Source organism: Rhinolophus ferrumequinum, chromosome 13 (genome assembly GCF_004115265.2).
Source record: "Rhinolophus ferrumequinum isolate MPI-CBG mRhiFer1 chromosome 13, mRhiFer1_v1.p, whole genome shotgun sequence".
Classification (NCBI taxonomy): domain Eukaryota; kingdom Metazoa; phylum Chordata; class Mammalia; order Chiroptera; family Rhinolophidae; genus Rhinolophus; species Rhinolophus ferrumequinum.
Genome location: NC_046296.1, coordinates 35452783 through 35469216, shown reverse-complemented (window position 1 = coordinate 35469216; position 16434 = coordinate 35452783).

Sequence of the window (16434 nt, the reverse complement as noted above, 5' to 3'; positions counted from 1 at the left end):
TTGGTTAAATTTATTCGTAGGTATTTTATTCTTTCTGATGCAATTATAAATGGTATGGTTTTCTTAATTTCTCTTTCTGATAGTTCATTATTAATGTATAGAAATGCAACAGATTTATGTATATTGATTTTGTATCCTGCAATTCTACTGAATTCATTTATTAGTTCTAATAGTTGTTTTGGCGCAGTCTTCAGGGTTTTCTATACATATAGTATGTCATCTGCAAACAGTGACAGTTTTACTTCTTCCTTCCAATGTGGATGTATTTTACTTATTTTTCCTACCTAATTGCTCTGGTTAGAACTTCCTGAATTAATAATAATGAAAAATAATCCCTAAAAAGAAAATTCCAGGATGAGATTGCTTGACTGGTGAATTCTAACAAACATTTAAAGGAGAATTAATACCAATCCTTCTCAAACTTAAGAAGAAAGAGAGGGAGGAGGAGGAGGAAGAGGAGCAGGAGGAAGAGGAGGAGGAGGAGAAAACGGAGGAGAAAATACTTTTACTCACTGTATAAGACCAATAATCCAATACAAAAGCCGGATAAAGATGTCACAAGGAAAAAATATTACAGACTATATACCTTATGATTATAGGCACAAAAATCAACAGCGTTCTAGAAAACTGAACCATCCTATAATATACTAAAAAGATTACATACTGTGATCAGGTGAGATTTATCTCAGGAATGCAAGCATGGTTCAGTTTAAGAAAATAAATTAATATCACACAATATTAAAAGAACAAATAGGAAAAAACACATGATCACCTCAATTGATGCAGAAAAAATATTTCTTGATATTTAGAAAATCAAGTTTCTTACGATAAAATTATAAGAAAAACTAGGAATAGAAGGGAACTTTCTCAACATGAAAAATGGCATTTATGAGAAACACACAGATAAACATCATACTTAATAGTGAAAGGCAATCTTTTTCTCCTAACATTATGAAGACAAGGATGCCAGCTTTCACATTTGCTATCAAACACTGTAGTAGCCAGAGAAATTAGGCATCAAAATCAATCAATCAATCAATCAATCGAATGCATTTAAATTGGAAAGGGGCAAGGGAAAACATATCTATTTGTAGATGACACAATCTAATAGATAGAAAATTCCCCCAAATCAAAAAAAGCTACTAGAGCTAAGAAGTGAATTCAGCAAACCTTCATGGTATAAGATCAATACCCCCAAATAAGTTGTATTTCTACACACCTGCAACGAACAGCAAAGGAACACAAACAAACAAAAAAAATAAATTAATAAACAATTCCACTTATAACAGTGTCCAAAAGAGTAAAGCAACTAGGAGTAAATTTAACCAAGGAGGTGGAGGCTTATACACCAAAAACACTAAAATATTGCTGAAAGAAATTAAAGAAGACTTAAATAAATAGAAAGACATCCGAAGTTCATGAATTGAAAACTCCATATTGCTAAGGTGTCAGTACCACCCAACGTGATCTACAGGTTCAATGCCGTCTCTATCAAAGGCCTTTTTATGCATAAATGAAAAAGTTGCTCCTTAAATTCACATGGAAATTGCAAGGGGTTCCAAATAGCAAATCTTGAAAAATGAACAAGGTTAAATGAATCATGCTTCCTGATTTCAAAATTTACTACAAGACTATAGTAATCTAAATATTGTGGTAATAGCATAGGGTAGACACACCAACAGCATAGAACTGAGAGCCCAAAAATAAACTCATACATCTATGGCCAATTATATTTGACAGGAGTCCTAAGGCAGTTCAATGAGGAAAATAACAGTCTCTTTAACAAATGGCGCTGGCACACATGCCGAATAATGAATTTAGATACCATACCTCCCACCATGTGCAAAAATTAACTCAAAATGGGTCAATAATCTAAATAGAAGAGCTAAAATTATAAAACACTTAGAACAAAACATAGAAGTCTTCATGATCTTGGACTCAGTGATGGGTTCTTAGATAAGACACCAAAGTATGAGCAACAAATGACGACATAATTTAGTTGGGTATGGGTATCATCAAAATTAAACACTCTTGTGTATCAAAGGATATTTTCAAAACAGTGAAAAGACAATTTAGAGAACGGAAGAAAAATATGTATTTTCAAACCATATATCAGATAAGGGCTAGAATGTTTAAAGAACTCTTATGACACATCAAGAAAAATAGAAACAATCAATCCAATTTAAAATTTGGTAAAATCTTGATGAGATGTTTCTCTAAAGATATACAAATGGCCGACAAACACATGAAAAGGTGCTCAACATCATTAGCTCTTAGGGACATATAAATCAAGTCCACTGAATTAGTACTTACTCTCAGTAGAATGTCTATAACAATAATTTTAAAAGAAGGAAAAGGACACGTGCTGTTGAGGATGTAGGGAAATTGAAATATTCATGTATTGCTGGTGAGAATAAAAATCGATGCAGCCACTGGAAAATAGTTTGGCAGTTCTAACAATGTTCAACATAGAATTACCATAAGACCCCACAGTTCCACTCACTGAAAACAGGTACTAAGAGAAGCACATGTACACTCATATACATAGCAGCAGTATTCACAATAGCCAAATTGTGGCAAGTTCAAATATCAATCACTGGATGAATGAATAAACAAATTGTGGTATAGAATATTACTCATCTATAAAAAGGAAATGAAGTATCAATATACATGGATGAACCTCCAAAACGTTATGCTAAATGTAAAATCCATTGAGACGGAATGTAGATTGGTAGGTGCCAGGGGCTAGAGGGAGGAGAATGAGGAGAAATTGCTCAATGGGTAAGGGTCTTTACTGTGGAATGATGGAAATGTTAGGAACTAGATAGATTTCACAACATTGTGAAAGTAGCAAATGTCAGTGAATTGCTTACTTTAAAATGTTAATTTTATGTTACATGAATTTCACCCCAATGCATTATTAAAAAATGACCACTTATCCAGACACCGATACTTCCCAATTGACTTTCACATGATTCTGAAAATATGTGGTTAATTTGATGCCTGTGAAACTTTTAGTGGATGTGTAAAAATGAAGTATTCAGCTTCCTCAGACAACTATTTTCTTTTTCCTTATTATTTATAGGGCATCAATTTCTTCCCCCTGAAATTATGGAGGGTCATAATGTGGAGAATATGTAGAGAAAGTGTGTATACCTCTCTTTCAATGTCTTTTTCTATAATTGTTTAGAATTTGCTCTTAATCTGTATCCAAAACTATGTTGCTATTTTAAAAATCAGATTGTATCTTGACTTATGAAAACCTAGAATAAAAGATCTTTGAGTTTTTGATGATTGATGTAAGGAGATTTGCATATTTCTTGCATTTCACTATTCTAAACTGACAATGGATCTTTGATACTCTGAAATAGTCTCAGAATCCTAGAACCTTGCTGAGCCCATAAATCTCATGCAGCCAACATTCAAAAATAAACTTTCATTTTGTACCAGGTTTCTTAATTATGACTCTCCTTTAGTGTGGGAAGAAAAAGGTAATCTTATTTTCACTAATATTTCAGTTGCCCTGGAGAGAATTTGCTTGAGGTTGCACGCTAATTTTTAGTAATTTTTTGCATAGGATCATGCTAAAATTACACAATGCCATGCTTGTTAAATCAAATCTATTACTATTTAAGTAATATCTTGCCATGCTATTGAAAAGCAAATTTAGTCTTCTAGAGGAAAATCTAAATATAAGTGAACAAGAAAAAAAAAAAAAAAGTCTTATTCCCAAAAGAGGGGGAAGAAACAATATAGCTCTAAAAACAAAATGAAAGAACAACAGAAAGAAGAGTATAGAAAAATATCCAGAGTTTGTTTTTTCGTTCATTCTGAACTAGTATAGGTTTTATGTGTGGTGAGAATGAAAGAATCCCACATAACAATGTCACCTACAAACCAGTAACACAGTACATCCAATTACTTCTACTAAGGCCATCAATAACTTCGTTCTTAATGATCCACTCACCACTGTACCTATCTTTAATTTCTAGGGAATTGGCCATATTAAAGTTTTTATTTGATGGACATGATTCAACTAAATAAAAATTACACAATGAGGGAGAAGAGTCAGCAGTGTATTAATGAGCCTTTATGAGTGTCTTTTTATATACCAGACCTATTCTAAAAACATGACTTCCACCATCTATTTTAGTCTTTGCAATAGTATTACGATGTGGATGCTATCGCCATGTGCTTGGCAAATCTTGAGTAGAGTACATGTTGGTTCAATGCATTTTGAATGGATTCTCTTCACATTACAGATGAAGATACTGAAGCTGAGAGGAACTAAGTCAGTTGCCCAAGTCCCACTCACTGTCAATAACAGAGCCAGGTCTCAGACTTGGATCAATCTGCTGACAAAATTATATTCTTAGCTCCAAAGCCTAAGATTCTTTTCATGTTTGACAAGTCAAGTAGACATTCTTTGTTTTCCTTTTGAACACATCTCTATAATCAATGATATGAGAACAATGTGTTCTTTCCTTTAAAAGAGCAGGTTGATTTCCAGCATTTACTCTAAAATTGCCAGCTTTGCAAATAGAGTCAAGTATCATTTAGCCACAAACATTGTATTTGGGCTGCTCTGTGCATATTTTATGAAGTTGTTCCTACTCTTTCTTCATCCCTTAAATTGGTAGAGAATGTAAATTTAAGAAAGCATTACCAATTGAATGAAAAAATTGTGAAATGGTAAAAAATGCCTATTTGATTCCCAGATGGATAAGTCCATCCTCCTGAAGTAGCAGGAGCTATGACAAATTCTTACAGCTCTGAAAAATGGGGTTTGGGGAATGGAGAGCTGTTCCATAGCCTCATGTTTTCCTTCCTGTGCTTGGAATCCTGTGGGGAAGCCTGATTGCCTGTTTTCAATTGTGAAACTCAAAGTACAATTGCAGTAGAATTGTGACTATGCACCATTTGGAATTCCACTGAGTGACTCTTGACTTGAAGCATTCGGATATACATGACAGAGGTATAGGGGTGGTTCCAGAGCTAGTACCAGACTCTCCAAGAGTCTTTAGAAAGACTCTTCTTTCTAAAAGAAGAGAACATGTATCATAATATCTATAGAAAGATAAAGAGGTGTAGCTTCATAATTTGCATATATATATGTAACATATATAATACTTTATAAACGGATATATTTTAACATAATGTGATATTACATGTATGTGAGTTCATAAACATATAAATATGTGATATTTTATAAACTTTTTAAGACAGTACTTATATAAGTGTCAAGTGCTTTCATACCCATGGCCGCATTATAATTTATATTAACTCTCGAGAGTGGACTTCTTTAGAAAGGACAATCTCCTCTTCACCTCATAATGCCAAAGCACTATTTTTAACAACTATGAAGATTATTTTCATATTTTATTAAATTTCCTTAAAAAAATTGGATCTCAGGGGAAAAAAATTTATGGGAAAAATTGATATTTTCTGTCAATGAAGCAAACACATTATTACCAATGCATGGACAGTAGGAAGAAGAGAAGAGAGGCAACAGCACTTCTTCTCAATGAATCTTTTTCTCTTATGACAATAACAATTAATAACAAAATACTAAAAATGTGTCACTTTGGCAATATTGCAATAAAAATGTCTAGCTATTTACCTTATTTTGAATTTTTGTTCCTATCAGAGCTGCACTACATTTTAATAGTATTAGAAGGTAAGTTGCCTATACGAACATGTATTACTACCACGTCATCATTGAGTTAGTCCAAGTAAAAACACCAATATGGCCCATATTAACTAAGCAAGTCAACACCCCAAACTGAAGAGGACACTGAATTTTGAACCCTAAACAAGGGTTCCCTACTTCAGCTTAGGTTTTCTTCATTCAGTAAGTAGAAGGAAACTGGCTGTTTCCCCAATAGCCTGTGAAAGGCGAGCTGTTATCCTAATAGACAAGTCTCGCACATTTTAAATTGGTAAAATTTAACAGCTCCACTTAAACCCATTTCAAACTCCAAAGGAAATATAATTCCACAATGAAATGTTTTGCCTTTATTTCTCACATTCTTGTTGGATTTAAAAGTGTGTCCTACGTTTGTTAAGAATTTCAAGCTTTCAGGCATGAGACTGAATCATGTCTCTAGGATAGAAGCTGAAAGTCTCAGATTCTTGTCTTTCACCTGGTTCTTTTTCAAAAATATGAGTCAAGGAAGACTTTCTCTTTTACTGCATTGAATTTATTAGTATAATTTTAGATTAATAGTAAAGGGACGAGAAATAGCATGGTGGTTCTTTCGTTCATTTTATATAATTTTAAAAATCATTGTTTTTTTATCACAAGATACGACAATCACTTATGCCAGAATTAACTTCTAATTATGTAATATCCCTGAGATCTCCTTTGTAGATATAATTAAATGATAAAAGTAAATCAAAGTTTTTGTCTGAGAACAAAATACAGCTACTCACTAGAGTGATATAATACTAAAAAATAGGTAGGATTATTTAAAACTCCTTTTGAGTAACAAATATTATGCCAGACTATGCATCTATGCTCCTTGTTTATCTTGCCTTCTTGGTGTTAGTTTATATGCAGAGGTAGGATGAGTAATTTTTGGAGACATAATGAACCAGTTTTCTGAGAGTGACCATCCAACATATCCTTGGTTAAAAAAAAGAAAAAGAAAGAAAGAGAGGGAGGAACAAAGAAAGTAAAATGATACATTTAAGAATCATCTGGGTAGCAAATTCAAAATGTGGATTTCCTGGCTCTATGCCCATAAATCTTGTGCAATTGGGGCCGGTACCTGAATTTTAAAATAGTATATGCAGGTGACAAAGAGGAAGATCCAGACCACATTTTGAGAGTCATTCATTGTCTTAAAGTTTCCTCCAATTCCAGATTTCTTTTTTTTCCTATAACTGTTAGGAATGTAACACACTTGGCATATTCAGGTAGACCATATTCTCCTGGGTGTTATGGTTCCACTTATAGGATCTCTTACAATTTACCCAATATGTTGAAGGTACAAGGTTGATGAAAATCAAGGACTTTTACTTGGTCATTTGAAGTTCCACATCTTTTAAATAAAACTACTAAGTTATACATAATTCATAAGAACTCACTGCCCTGCAATATTTTAAGTTCAATATACAAATAAAAAAGTGTCCTTTCAGGGCAAGTTTATTTAATAACGAGAGTGATCTTTTCTCTGAAGTTGCACCCACAGAAATGATTTGTTACTGCCATTTCCACACATTTTTATCAGCATTAAGTGGAAAAATTGCTCATACTAATAAGGAGTCATGCAAAATACTGTATCAAATTCTTATTTAAAATGAAGAACCTCTCTTTAGCAGCAGTGTGCAAAGAAAAAATATCACCCCTATGTGTAGTCAAAAAAAAAAATCCTAGAATCAATTCAAGCACAAAAACATGTCTAGTTCTTAAGAAAAATTTGACAGTATCCATAAGGAAGGAAGTTAAACATATTTTCCCCCAAAATATAGCTACTCAATTATAGCAGCTGAAAGACAGAATGACATTTCTACTACTTCTTCAATGACTGTCATTCTACGTCATACAGAAGCTTCTTACTTGAATGAGGTACCATTCCCTGTAGCTAGAGATGAGTGTCATGCCAAAAATATCTCTTTACTGGATCTGCCTACTAAAACACACCATGGACTTTCCCTCTCAGCACAATGGTTCAAGAGAAATTCCTGGCACATAATTTTTTCCTCAAGGCACTTTATTTACCTGTAGCTCATCAATTTATCCTGTTCTCTTTCATGAGTACTTGAACAAACTTTAAAAAGTAAAATTTCAAGAGATGGATAATAATTCAGAAAATAAAATTATTTTAGCGGAAAATTAGCTATAGAAACAGGAATGTAACAGTCATGAGAACTAGATTCTAGTTGTATGTATGTATGCATGTATTTATGTATGTATATACATAGCTGCATATTGTATATGTCATATAATTAATGTATTACTACTTTACTTTCAATTTTTAATGAGGGATAATAAATCTATACAAAAGTACACAGTGACCTACTCTTAAACATTCAGCTCAATAATTTTTACATATATTTTAACATAATTTTTACTTGTGTTATCACCAACCAGATAAGGGACATTTTTATGACATTTTATTATTTTTATCATTATATATTAGTGTTTTTTTTTCTGTTCTTGAACTTTATAAAAATAGAATTACGTAGTATAATATGATCTCATTTGTTTTTGGCTTGTTTCACTCACCAAGATGTCACTGACATTCAATTATGTTGTCTAGTGTACCAGTAGTTCATTTTTTTTATTTCTGCATAGTATTTCATTTTATAAATTTAACAAATTTGTTCATTCTCCTACCGAAAAACATTTGGGTAGCTTCCACTTTGGGGTTATGATCAATATAAATGCTATGGGCATTCTGGCATAGATCGTTTTGTGGAAATATGCACTCATTTCTTTTGTACATATACTTTGGAATAATGGAAGTACTTGGCCATTGGGTTTAGAGTCAAACTTTTTTTTTTTTCCCCAAGTGGGTTTATGTTATACTAGGTCCTTCCAAGAAACAGGCACTAAAATGGGACAAAATTGTACAAATATTGTATTAAGAAAAGCACCTGTGAGAGAAAGTGGAGAGAGAGCCTGGGAAGACTGAGAGAGCCGTCAAGGAGCAATGCAAGTCTGCACCTCCTGTGAAGGATGAGGAGAATGGAAGATTCTTAGAGTACCATGCAGTGCAATGGAGTTCTGGTAAGACTACCAGGAAGGCTCTTTGTAGTTGGAGACTTACAAGGCAAATACTCATGATTCATGGTTTCAACTCCAGGGGCTCTATGCTTAACTACTACTCCATGCCAACTTCCAGGTGTCCTGAAGCTTAAATTGCATGAAAATGTATATAACAGGCTATTAAAAATTGTCTTGAGATGGTTTGTACAGTTATTTTCTAAGGTAATTGAAAAAAGATGAGTTTATAAGTTACATGATAATTTATAAGGAATTAAGTTAACAGATTTAAACAAGATATCCAACTTTTCTGAATTTTAAAAGGCAGTATAAGTGTTTATGAATCATATGAAAAGGTATAAAATATTTTATAAAATTAACAAATTAAAAATAAGAGGTGAAGTTCATAAATATAAAATGACATATGATGTTGCACTATTTCAGAGGGGGGGCAGCATTATGTGGCAGCAACCAAAATTTTCCAAGTGTTTCTAAAAAATTAGTTTTGAGCACCTGTGATATGCAACACTAATACAGAGTGTTGATTAACCATCTACCCTCTTTAATTCAAGGAATTTACGAATCTGTGAGATCATATTTTATATCATAAGCTATACTGTGTGTCTAGTATAGAGAAGAAAATTATTTGGGGAACATTAATGGGAGCCAGAAAGTAAGTCTTTCAAGCCACAGTAAAAACCTTTCTGCCCATTAAAGGGGACTATCCATTTAAGAAAAACAGGAAGTTATGCCTTAAGAGAATACATTATATTATTTGGGAACGAAGAAGTGGTTAGCAGTTCTTAATGGGGAATTCAAGTGGACAAATAGGCCATTATTTTTTTTCTGCAGCTTAATCTTTTAATAATGTTTATTATATTCTAAATATAAAACTAATGTGTGGTTCTTGTATATAATCATGTAAATATAAGTATAGAGAAGAAAATAATGAATACTTTTACATAAATCCACCACTTACTGTTACTATTCTGTTGTATTTCCTTACAGCAATTATACATTTATATTTATATATGTATACATGCATATATATACATACATATAAATATACACACACACACACACATATCCCATTTTAAAATAAAATTGATATACAGTCTATATATAGTTGGAAGTTGGCTTTTCTCACTATTATCTCATTCATTTGCATTATAAACTTCAAAAATAAGGTTTTAAATTAACTGTATGATAGAACATTACTTAGCTTCAATATAATCTTTACAATATGCTTTTACTGTTTCTATTGATGTCCTATGAATTCTCAGAATTTTCGACTCCTACACATTCCAAACAGTATAAAATGCCTTCTAAATATAAATAATTTACAGAAGATTTGTATTTCCCTATTAGTATAACAATCAAGCCTAAATGAAAATAAAGAAGTCCTATGTCATGTTCCTGCACAGAATTGATTAATCTGTGAAACAACATGATAACTTATTATAATTCAGAAATGTATATTTTTCTAGTACAGTGATTCCCAACATGGTGTTTCTGGTCTCCTAGGGGTCCATGAAATAGTAATGACAGCCTTTGAGCTATTTTCAGTATTTCAAAAAGCTGAATATAAGTCACGTATTTATCTACAACAAAGCAAAATGCCAAAATGGCAGAAATTGTACAACTCAGTATGGAAATACTGGCTATCTTATATTAATTCAAAGATTAGATAGGCTGTTACATTCTTTTGAATAACTGAAAAAAGAAAAATAAGTTAATTATCAGTTCATAAATTGAATGTTTGGTACACAAAACCTTTTAAAATATGGTGGATGGGCAGGAATTTTCTTTTTTTGTCACAAAACATGTGTTATTAGTGGTGAAAATATCATAATTTCAAACCTATCTTCTTGTATCTATTGAATTTAAGAACCATTAATTATAAGATACATGCTAATATTAGAAATGTTTACATGTGAGGGAAAAAAAGTCGATAATTGTCAGATATTTTCAATTATGAGTCACAGCTTGATTTCAGAGATAAAATATATGGCCTAGAAATCAAAGTTAACAATATCAGTTCTTCTCATGGTGTTAGAATAAGTTTATTAAAATTACATCATGTATCCTAGAATTAAACTAATAAATATATCAATGGTGTTAAAATTAAAAATACCTCAGGTTTAATTAATAGAAATGGATTTGCATAGTGAAACATTGGGGTTCTTCCTGTTGGAGTTTCCCTGCATGGATATCGTCTGAGCTTGCTTCACATTACCACAAAACTAGCTTTATTAAATGCCTATTAGGGAACAAGACAAACACTGGGAACCATGTAGTTGAACGATTTTATTTCTAGTAGTTTTTTTAACCCATGCAACGATACTGTTTTTCAAATGAGCATACCCTCTTTTTACAGCACTGTAGTTATTGAGAACATTAAAACACGTGTTTATTGAATGTTTACATACTATTTTCCCATTTGATGAACAAGGAACCTGAAGCTCAGAAGACAAAAGACTTACCTAAGTTTGCCCAGCTAGTTAATACCCAAATCAAAACAAATATTGACCAAGTTTGCTTTATCAATGTGTTTATAAATGCCTATTTCCTATTACTAGATAAGTTTATTCTTTTCAATAAAATAATAGAGTATTCCCTCTAGCAAAATAAACTGAGTTATTAAAACAGGCATGAATTCTTTTTAACAATAACAACAAATGGATAAAATGTATTTATTTGGTATGTGGAGCTTTTTGATACCTACTCAGTATTGTTGATCTGTACCTATTTAACAATATCAACACAGCTTTTTAAGGGTTTTTTTTTGGGGGGGGGGTTGTTTTGTTTTTTTCTATTTCCCCACAGCTTTAATACTGGATTGTAATTCACAAATTGTGATGGGGACTAGTCTTGCTGATTGGGTCAGTTGTGGATAGTAAATAGGTCAGTAGATAATTTTTTTCCAGGAGATATCCACATATTTTGAGCTGTATGGTAGTTATGTCCCTTTAATTTCTACCTCCATTATAAAATTGTTAATCAATATTTGACCTTAATGTTTTTACATCATGTGTTTGTAAAAATAAAACTTTTTAAAACCTTTTTTTAGGCTATAGTATTATGAATAACAGAGTGTAAGGCAATTATTTTTACACCAAAAATATTTTTAATGCAAGCATGTGCATTGCTTTCATATGAATAAAAGTTGTAATACACAACGATGTGAATCAGATAAATATACAGCTATTCCATGAGTTTCCACTACAAACTGCATACTTCAGCAGAATTTGAGCACTATCATTTTGCAGGTAGTTAATCAATTCTAATTCAAATTATGTCCATTTTACCTATGTAATTACATTGATTGCAGCAGATGCCTCTTATGTGTAGTTCACATCCTCCTAACCTTATTTACCAGGAGGGCTTTCCGTAACTTGTTCCAGTGCCAATTATGTGGTAACTGAAACTGAGGTGCCTGGGCAACTGCACGCAGGACCACCTGGCCGTGTCTCGCATCATTCTTGCTCCACTTTTCTCACCTCTGTCCACAGGCTTCTCTATTGATTTAGAGATCTGAGGTCCCAGGAGTCCACCCCATGTCCACATATGTGCAACCTGAAAGTGCAGCATAAACACTTCTCCCTTCCTCAACAGGATGGACTGTTGTGAGAAGTGTTTATTGTCTTTCAGAAGAAGACCGCACAGGACTGAGTATCTGTCACACTTTATTCTGAATGACCAGATGGATAATGTGTATTCTATTTGTCTCTCTTGCCCTTCCCCTCCTAAACCCCACTTTTCCTCACTCCTGTTCTCTGAGATGTATTCCTTTACAAAGCATGAGCACATGAATCTTTGCCTAAAGCTCTACTTTCCGAAGAAACCAGCTGAGATAGTGACTATGCATCCTGGTATACCTGTTGTGCATGTAAACAGTACAATTAAAAACAGGGCCTACTTTCATCATCAAGCATCATTGTTTTTATAACCAATACAGTGGTGATTCATTTCTAGTAGTAATGAGAAGTGTGCTAGCTAACATTCAGAAAATCAAGTAATTCTAGATTTCCAATTACTTATGTGTCTAGTAGAATAGATCGCATCTAATGAAACTCAGTAAGTATTTAAGGAATAAGAGAATTGATTATTTAAATTCCATTGAAGTAGTGTTTAATAGAACATATGATATATAATAATTTGATCAATTATAATTAATGAGATAATAACATATAAGGAAATATAATTATTTAGTAATAATATAATTAGATAATGCCTATCTAATAATCAAAGGGCATGATATAGAAACCCAAAGACAATGCTTGCCCAAACATATTTAAGGAGAGAGCAATTGCTGGAAAAAGAGTCATTTAAGTCTTAGTAGTAGAAATGCCATTTCAAATGGGTCTTGGAAATGAAATGGTATTCTCAAGTTAGAACAGAGAAAATAGGCATTCCAAACTGAAAGGAATATACCAATGAAAGAGACTGGGAAATTAGACGCTCAGTTAAGAAAGGGTAATAGCACATTTAAATGGTTTTAACTTTCACATTTTAATATCTCTGAAAGTTGCATTTATCTTTAATCAATGGAATCTTCTATTTCATGAAATGTGATGGTTTTAGCTGACTATTCATTAGGATACATAATATACGGATAGGTTCTGCAGCAGGATAAGTAACTTGGGACTAGACCTGGATGTGTGTTAAATGCTAAGCTAAGAAAGTGTGGATTTCTTCTAAAGATTAATTCATAAGAACAAAATGAGGTATTTTGGACAGAAAGTTTTAAAAGACTTCAGAATGAAGAATGGAGTGTAGAGGAAGGAGACACGGAAACCATCCAGAAATCTACTGCAACAATCGACACAAGAACTGAAATCATGGTAATGGAAAAAATAATGAAGGGGATAAATTAAATGTGGATGTAGAATCCATGGAATTTGGGGACTGGTTGGATATGAGAACTCAGAAGAAAGGATGTGTTTAGGAGATAATGCTCAGGTTTCTGATTTTGGCAATTAGATGGTTCTGGGCACAATTAACAGTGGAGACAATTAACAGTGGAGACAACACCACAAGGAAGAGATGGACGGGGGAATCCATAAAGTACATACTAGACATTTTAATTTTAAAATGATGGTGGAAAATGTCAGAGAATGTGCTCCATAACACTTGTGTGAGCTCAGAAGAGAGATTAAAGTTTGAGGTAAAGATGTGGTGTCACTTATTTATAGGGAGGTATTGAAACTGTGATTATGAAGACAGCTCTCAGGGAAGGTATAAAGAGTGAGCAGAGACTCATTTCTGAAAAGGGAAAGAAGAACAGCTTTTGAAGGCATCAAAGAAAGCTGGAAGAAAAGACAAAAGATACTCAGGAACTGATGTGTTCACAGATACCCAAATTGGAAAGAAGTTATTGAAGAGAGCAATAAAACAATTGAGTGTTTTCAGAGGGATCAACTGAAATAAAGAGTTAATATAGAAAATGAACTTAGAAGGTTACCAATGACTTCATAGAGAGGTTTTCTTTGTAGCAAGCACAGAAGCCCTATTTTTATGGCTTGAGCAGTGAATACAAGGAGAGCAAATAGCAAATCTGAATTTAGAATTACACTTTCAAGGCATTTGGATTTGACAGCAAACAAAGCAACATTGCAGTAACAAGATGAGGATGAAGTGTGAGAGGAAGGTTTCTGTTGTTATTTTTGGATGGGAACTATGAACTTATTAACTAAGAACAAACAAGTGAATGAGGAGGGCTGAAGATTCAAGAGAATGGAGGAATAATTACTGAGGCGGTCTTGGGAGAAAATAAAGTGGGATTCGAGCTAAAATGAAGGGATTAGCCTGAGAATGAGAGAACTTTTTTCTCAGATGAAACTTGGATATAGATTGGGAGTGTATATATATAAACTATAGATATATATTGGGAGTGTGTATGTGTATATAGATTGGGAGTGAGGTAGAAAAGCTGAGAGTTTTGTGGGTAGTGCTTTTAATTTTTAAAAAGTTATTCTATTCAAACATGGACTTATTTTCTATAGACTGTTTCCAAACTATTTTATGGAATATAAGGAGAAATCCAAGGGCTCTAGCAACTATTTCAGAGGTTTCCCAGATATTTTATTCTGAATTTCTGAATATTTAAATGCACACCAAAAAACTAAAATAAAAATTGCAATGACAGATACACACTTTTGTAAAATGTATATTTCACATGGGTATATGGTAAAGATCATCATATTTGAGGCCACTGACACATTCACTTAATAATCAGATTAACTTTTTCATCTCTGTTAACTGGAAGAGAGTTCTGAGATTATAAGGTTCTCATCTTATAATTTGTTTTAAAAAGTTAATAGTAGTAACAACTTCAGTACATGAACAAAAATCTCTGCAGTATTAAACAACCAAAGAAGAAAGCAAAAGAAGGAAAGAAGAATACTAAGGATATTGAGTCTGAAGTAAGACTGTGAACCATAAACACCACAATAAACATTTTTGTTCTTTAAGCATTTTTAGAATTCTGTGTTATTCTTTATAGCTGATTTTAGAATCACTTGAGTTAATATCATTTGTAATGGTAAATTATTTTTTTATGTTTTCTATATTGAGTTTTTGTGTAAGATTTGTAAGTCATTTGAAAACTACTGCTTTAGAATGTAGATACGTATGGACCTGCAATAACATGACAGGACTTTCTATATGCTGTTCGGTTTCCTTGATAACATATTAATGAGAATTCTCTTGGAAAAGTATGCACAGCTAGAGATTTGAAAATAAACAAATGCCTCACTTTAAGTCTGTAAGTTTCATATCAACCTGGTAGATTTCAGGGGGTTGCAAAAAATTAATGAGGGAATTTTGTAATGGGAAAAGATGGAATGAATTGAATATTAAAAGCAGTTATCTATTTCTACACCTATTCTTTCCACATATGTCGTCCAATTCATCTAAAGTTCAATATGGGTACTTTAACGTGATGAAACTGAATCTTATGCGTGTATTTTTAAATTTTAAATTTCTTCATATCTTTGAACTTCCCAACCTCAAAGACTTCAAAAAAGATCAGTTACTAAAAATAAAGTTGGTTATTCAATCCTCTTTGTGCTAGTATTATTTAAGGGGCAAGTTCCACTTTTTTTGTTTTTAACTGATAATTAAATACCAAAGGAAACAATGGCCTTTAACACCCCTTCTATAGCATAATAATCTTGACTATGATATAAAACTTGATTGTGTCTTGTGATACTTTGATTCATTATTTCAGCAAGTTGCTTTATGGGAAATCTTAGTTAACCTTAAATGTGTTCATCTCTAAACTTTCAAGTAGGGAAACTGTTTAGAATCATAAGTTGAATAAACCAAAATAGTGGAACCAAGGTTTGAATTCCAGTTTGCCTCATCCTTTTTCATTAGATCTTTTAGTCTCTGTATAATTAATATTATAATTATATTTAATATAATTAATAATTAATAATAATGAATCAAAGTATCATAAGACACAATCAAGTTTTATATTATAGTCAAGATTATTATGCTATAGAATGGGTGTTAAAGACCATTGTTTCCTTATAATAATATTTTTAAAATACAAAGGGATTATCCAATATAGCCATTTGTTTTTATGAAGAATATGCTTGCCAAGAAAATAATGACGGGATAATTTGCTACTACTATGCTCTTTCTATATTGCAGTGCTTCCTGGACCAAATATATCACATGGAACAGAATATAAACAACAGGTGAAGCCGGCAATGCTA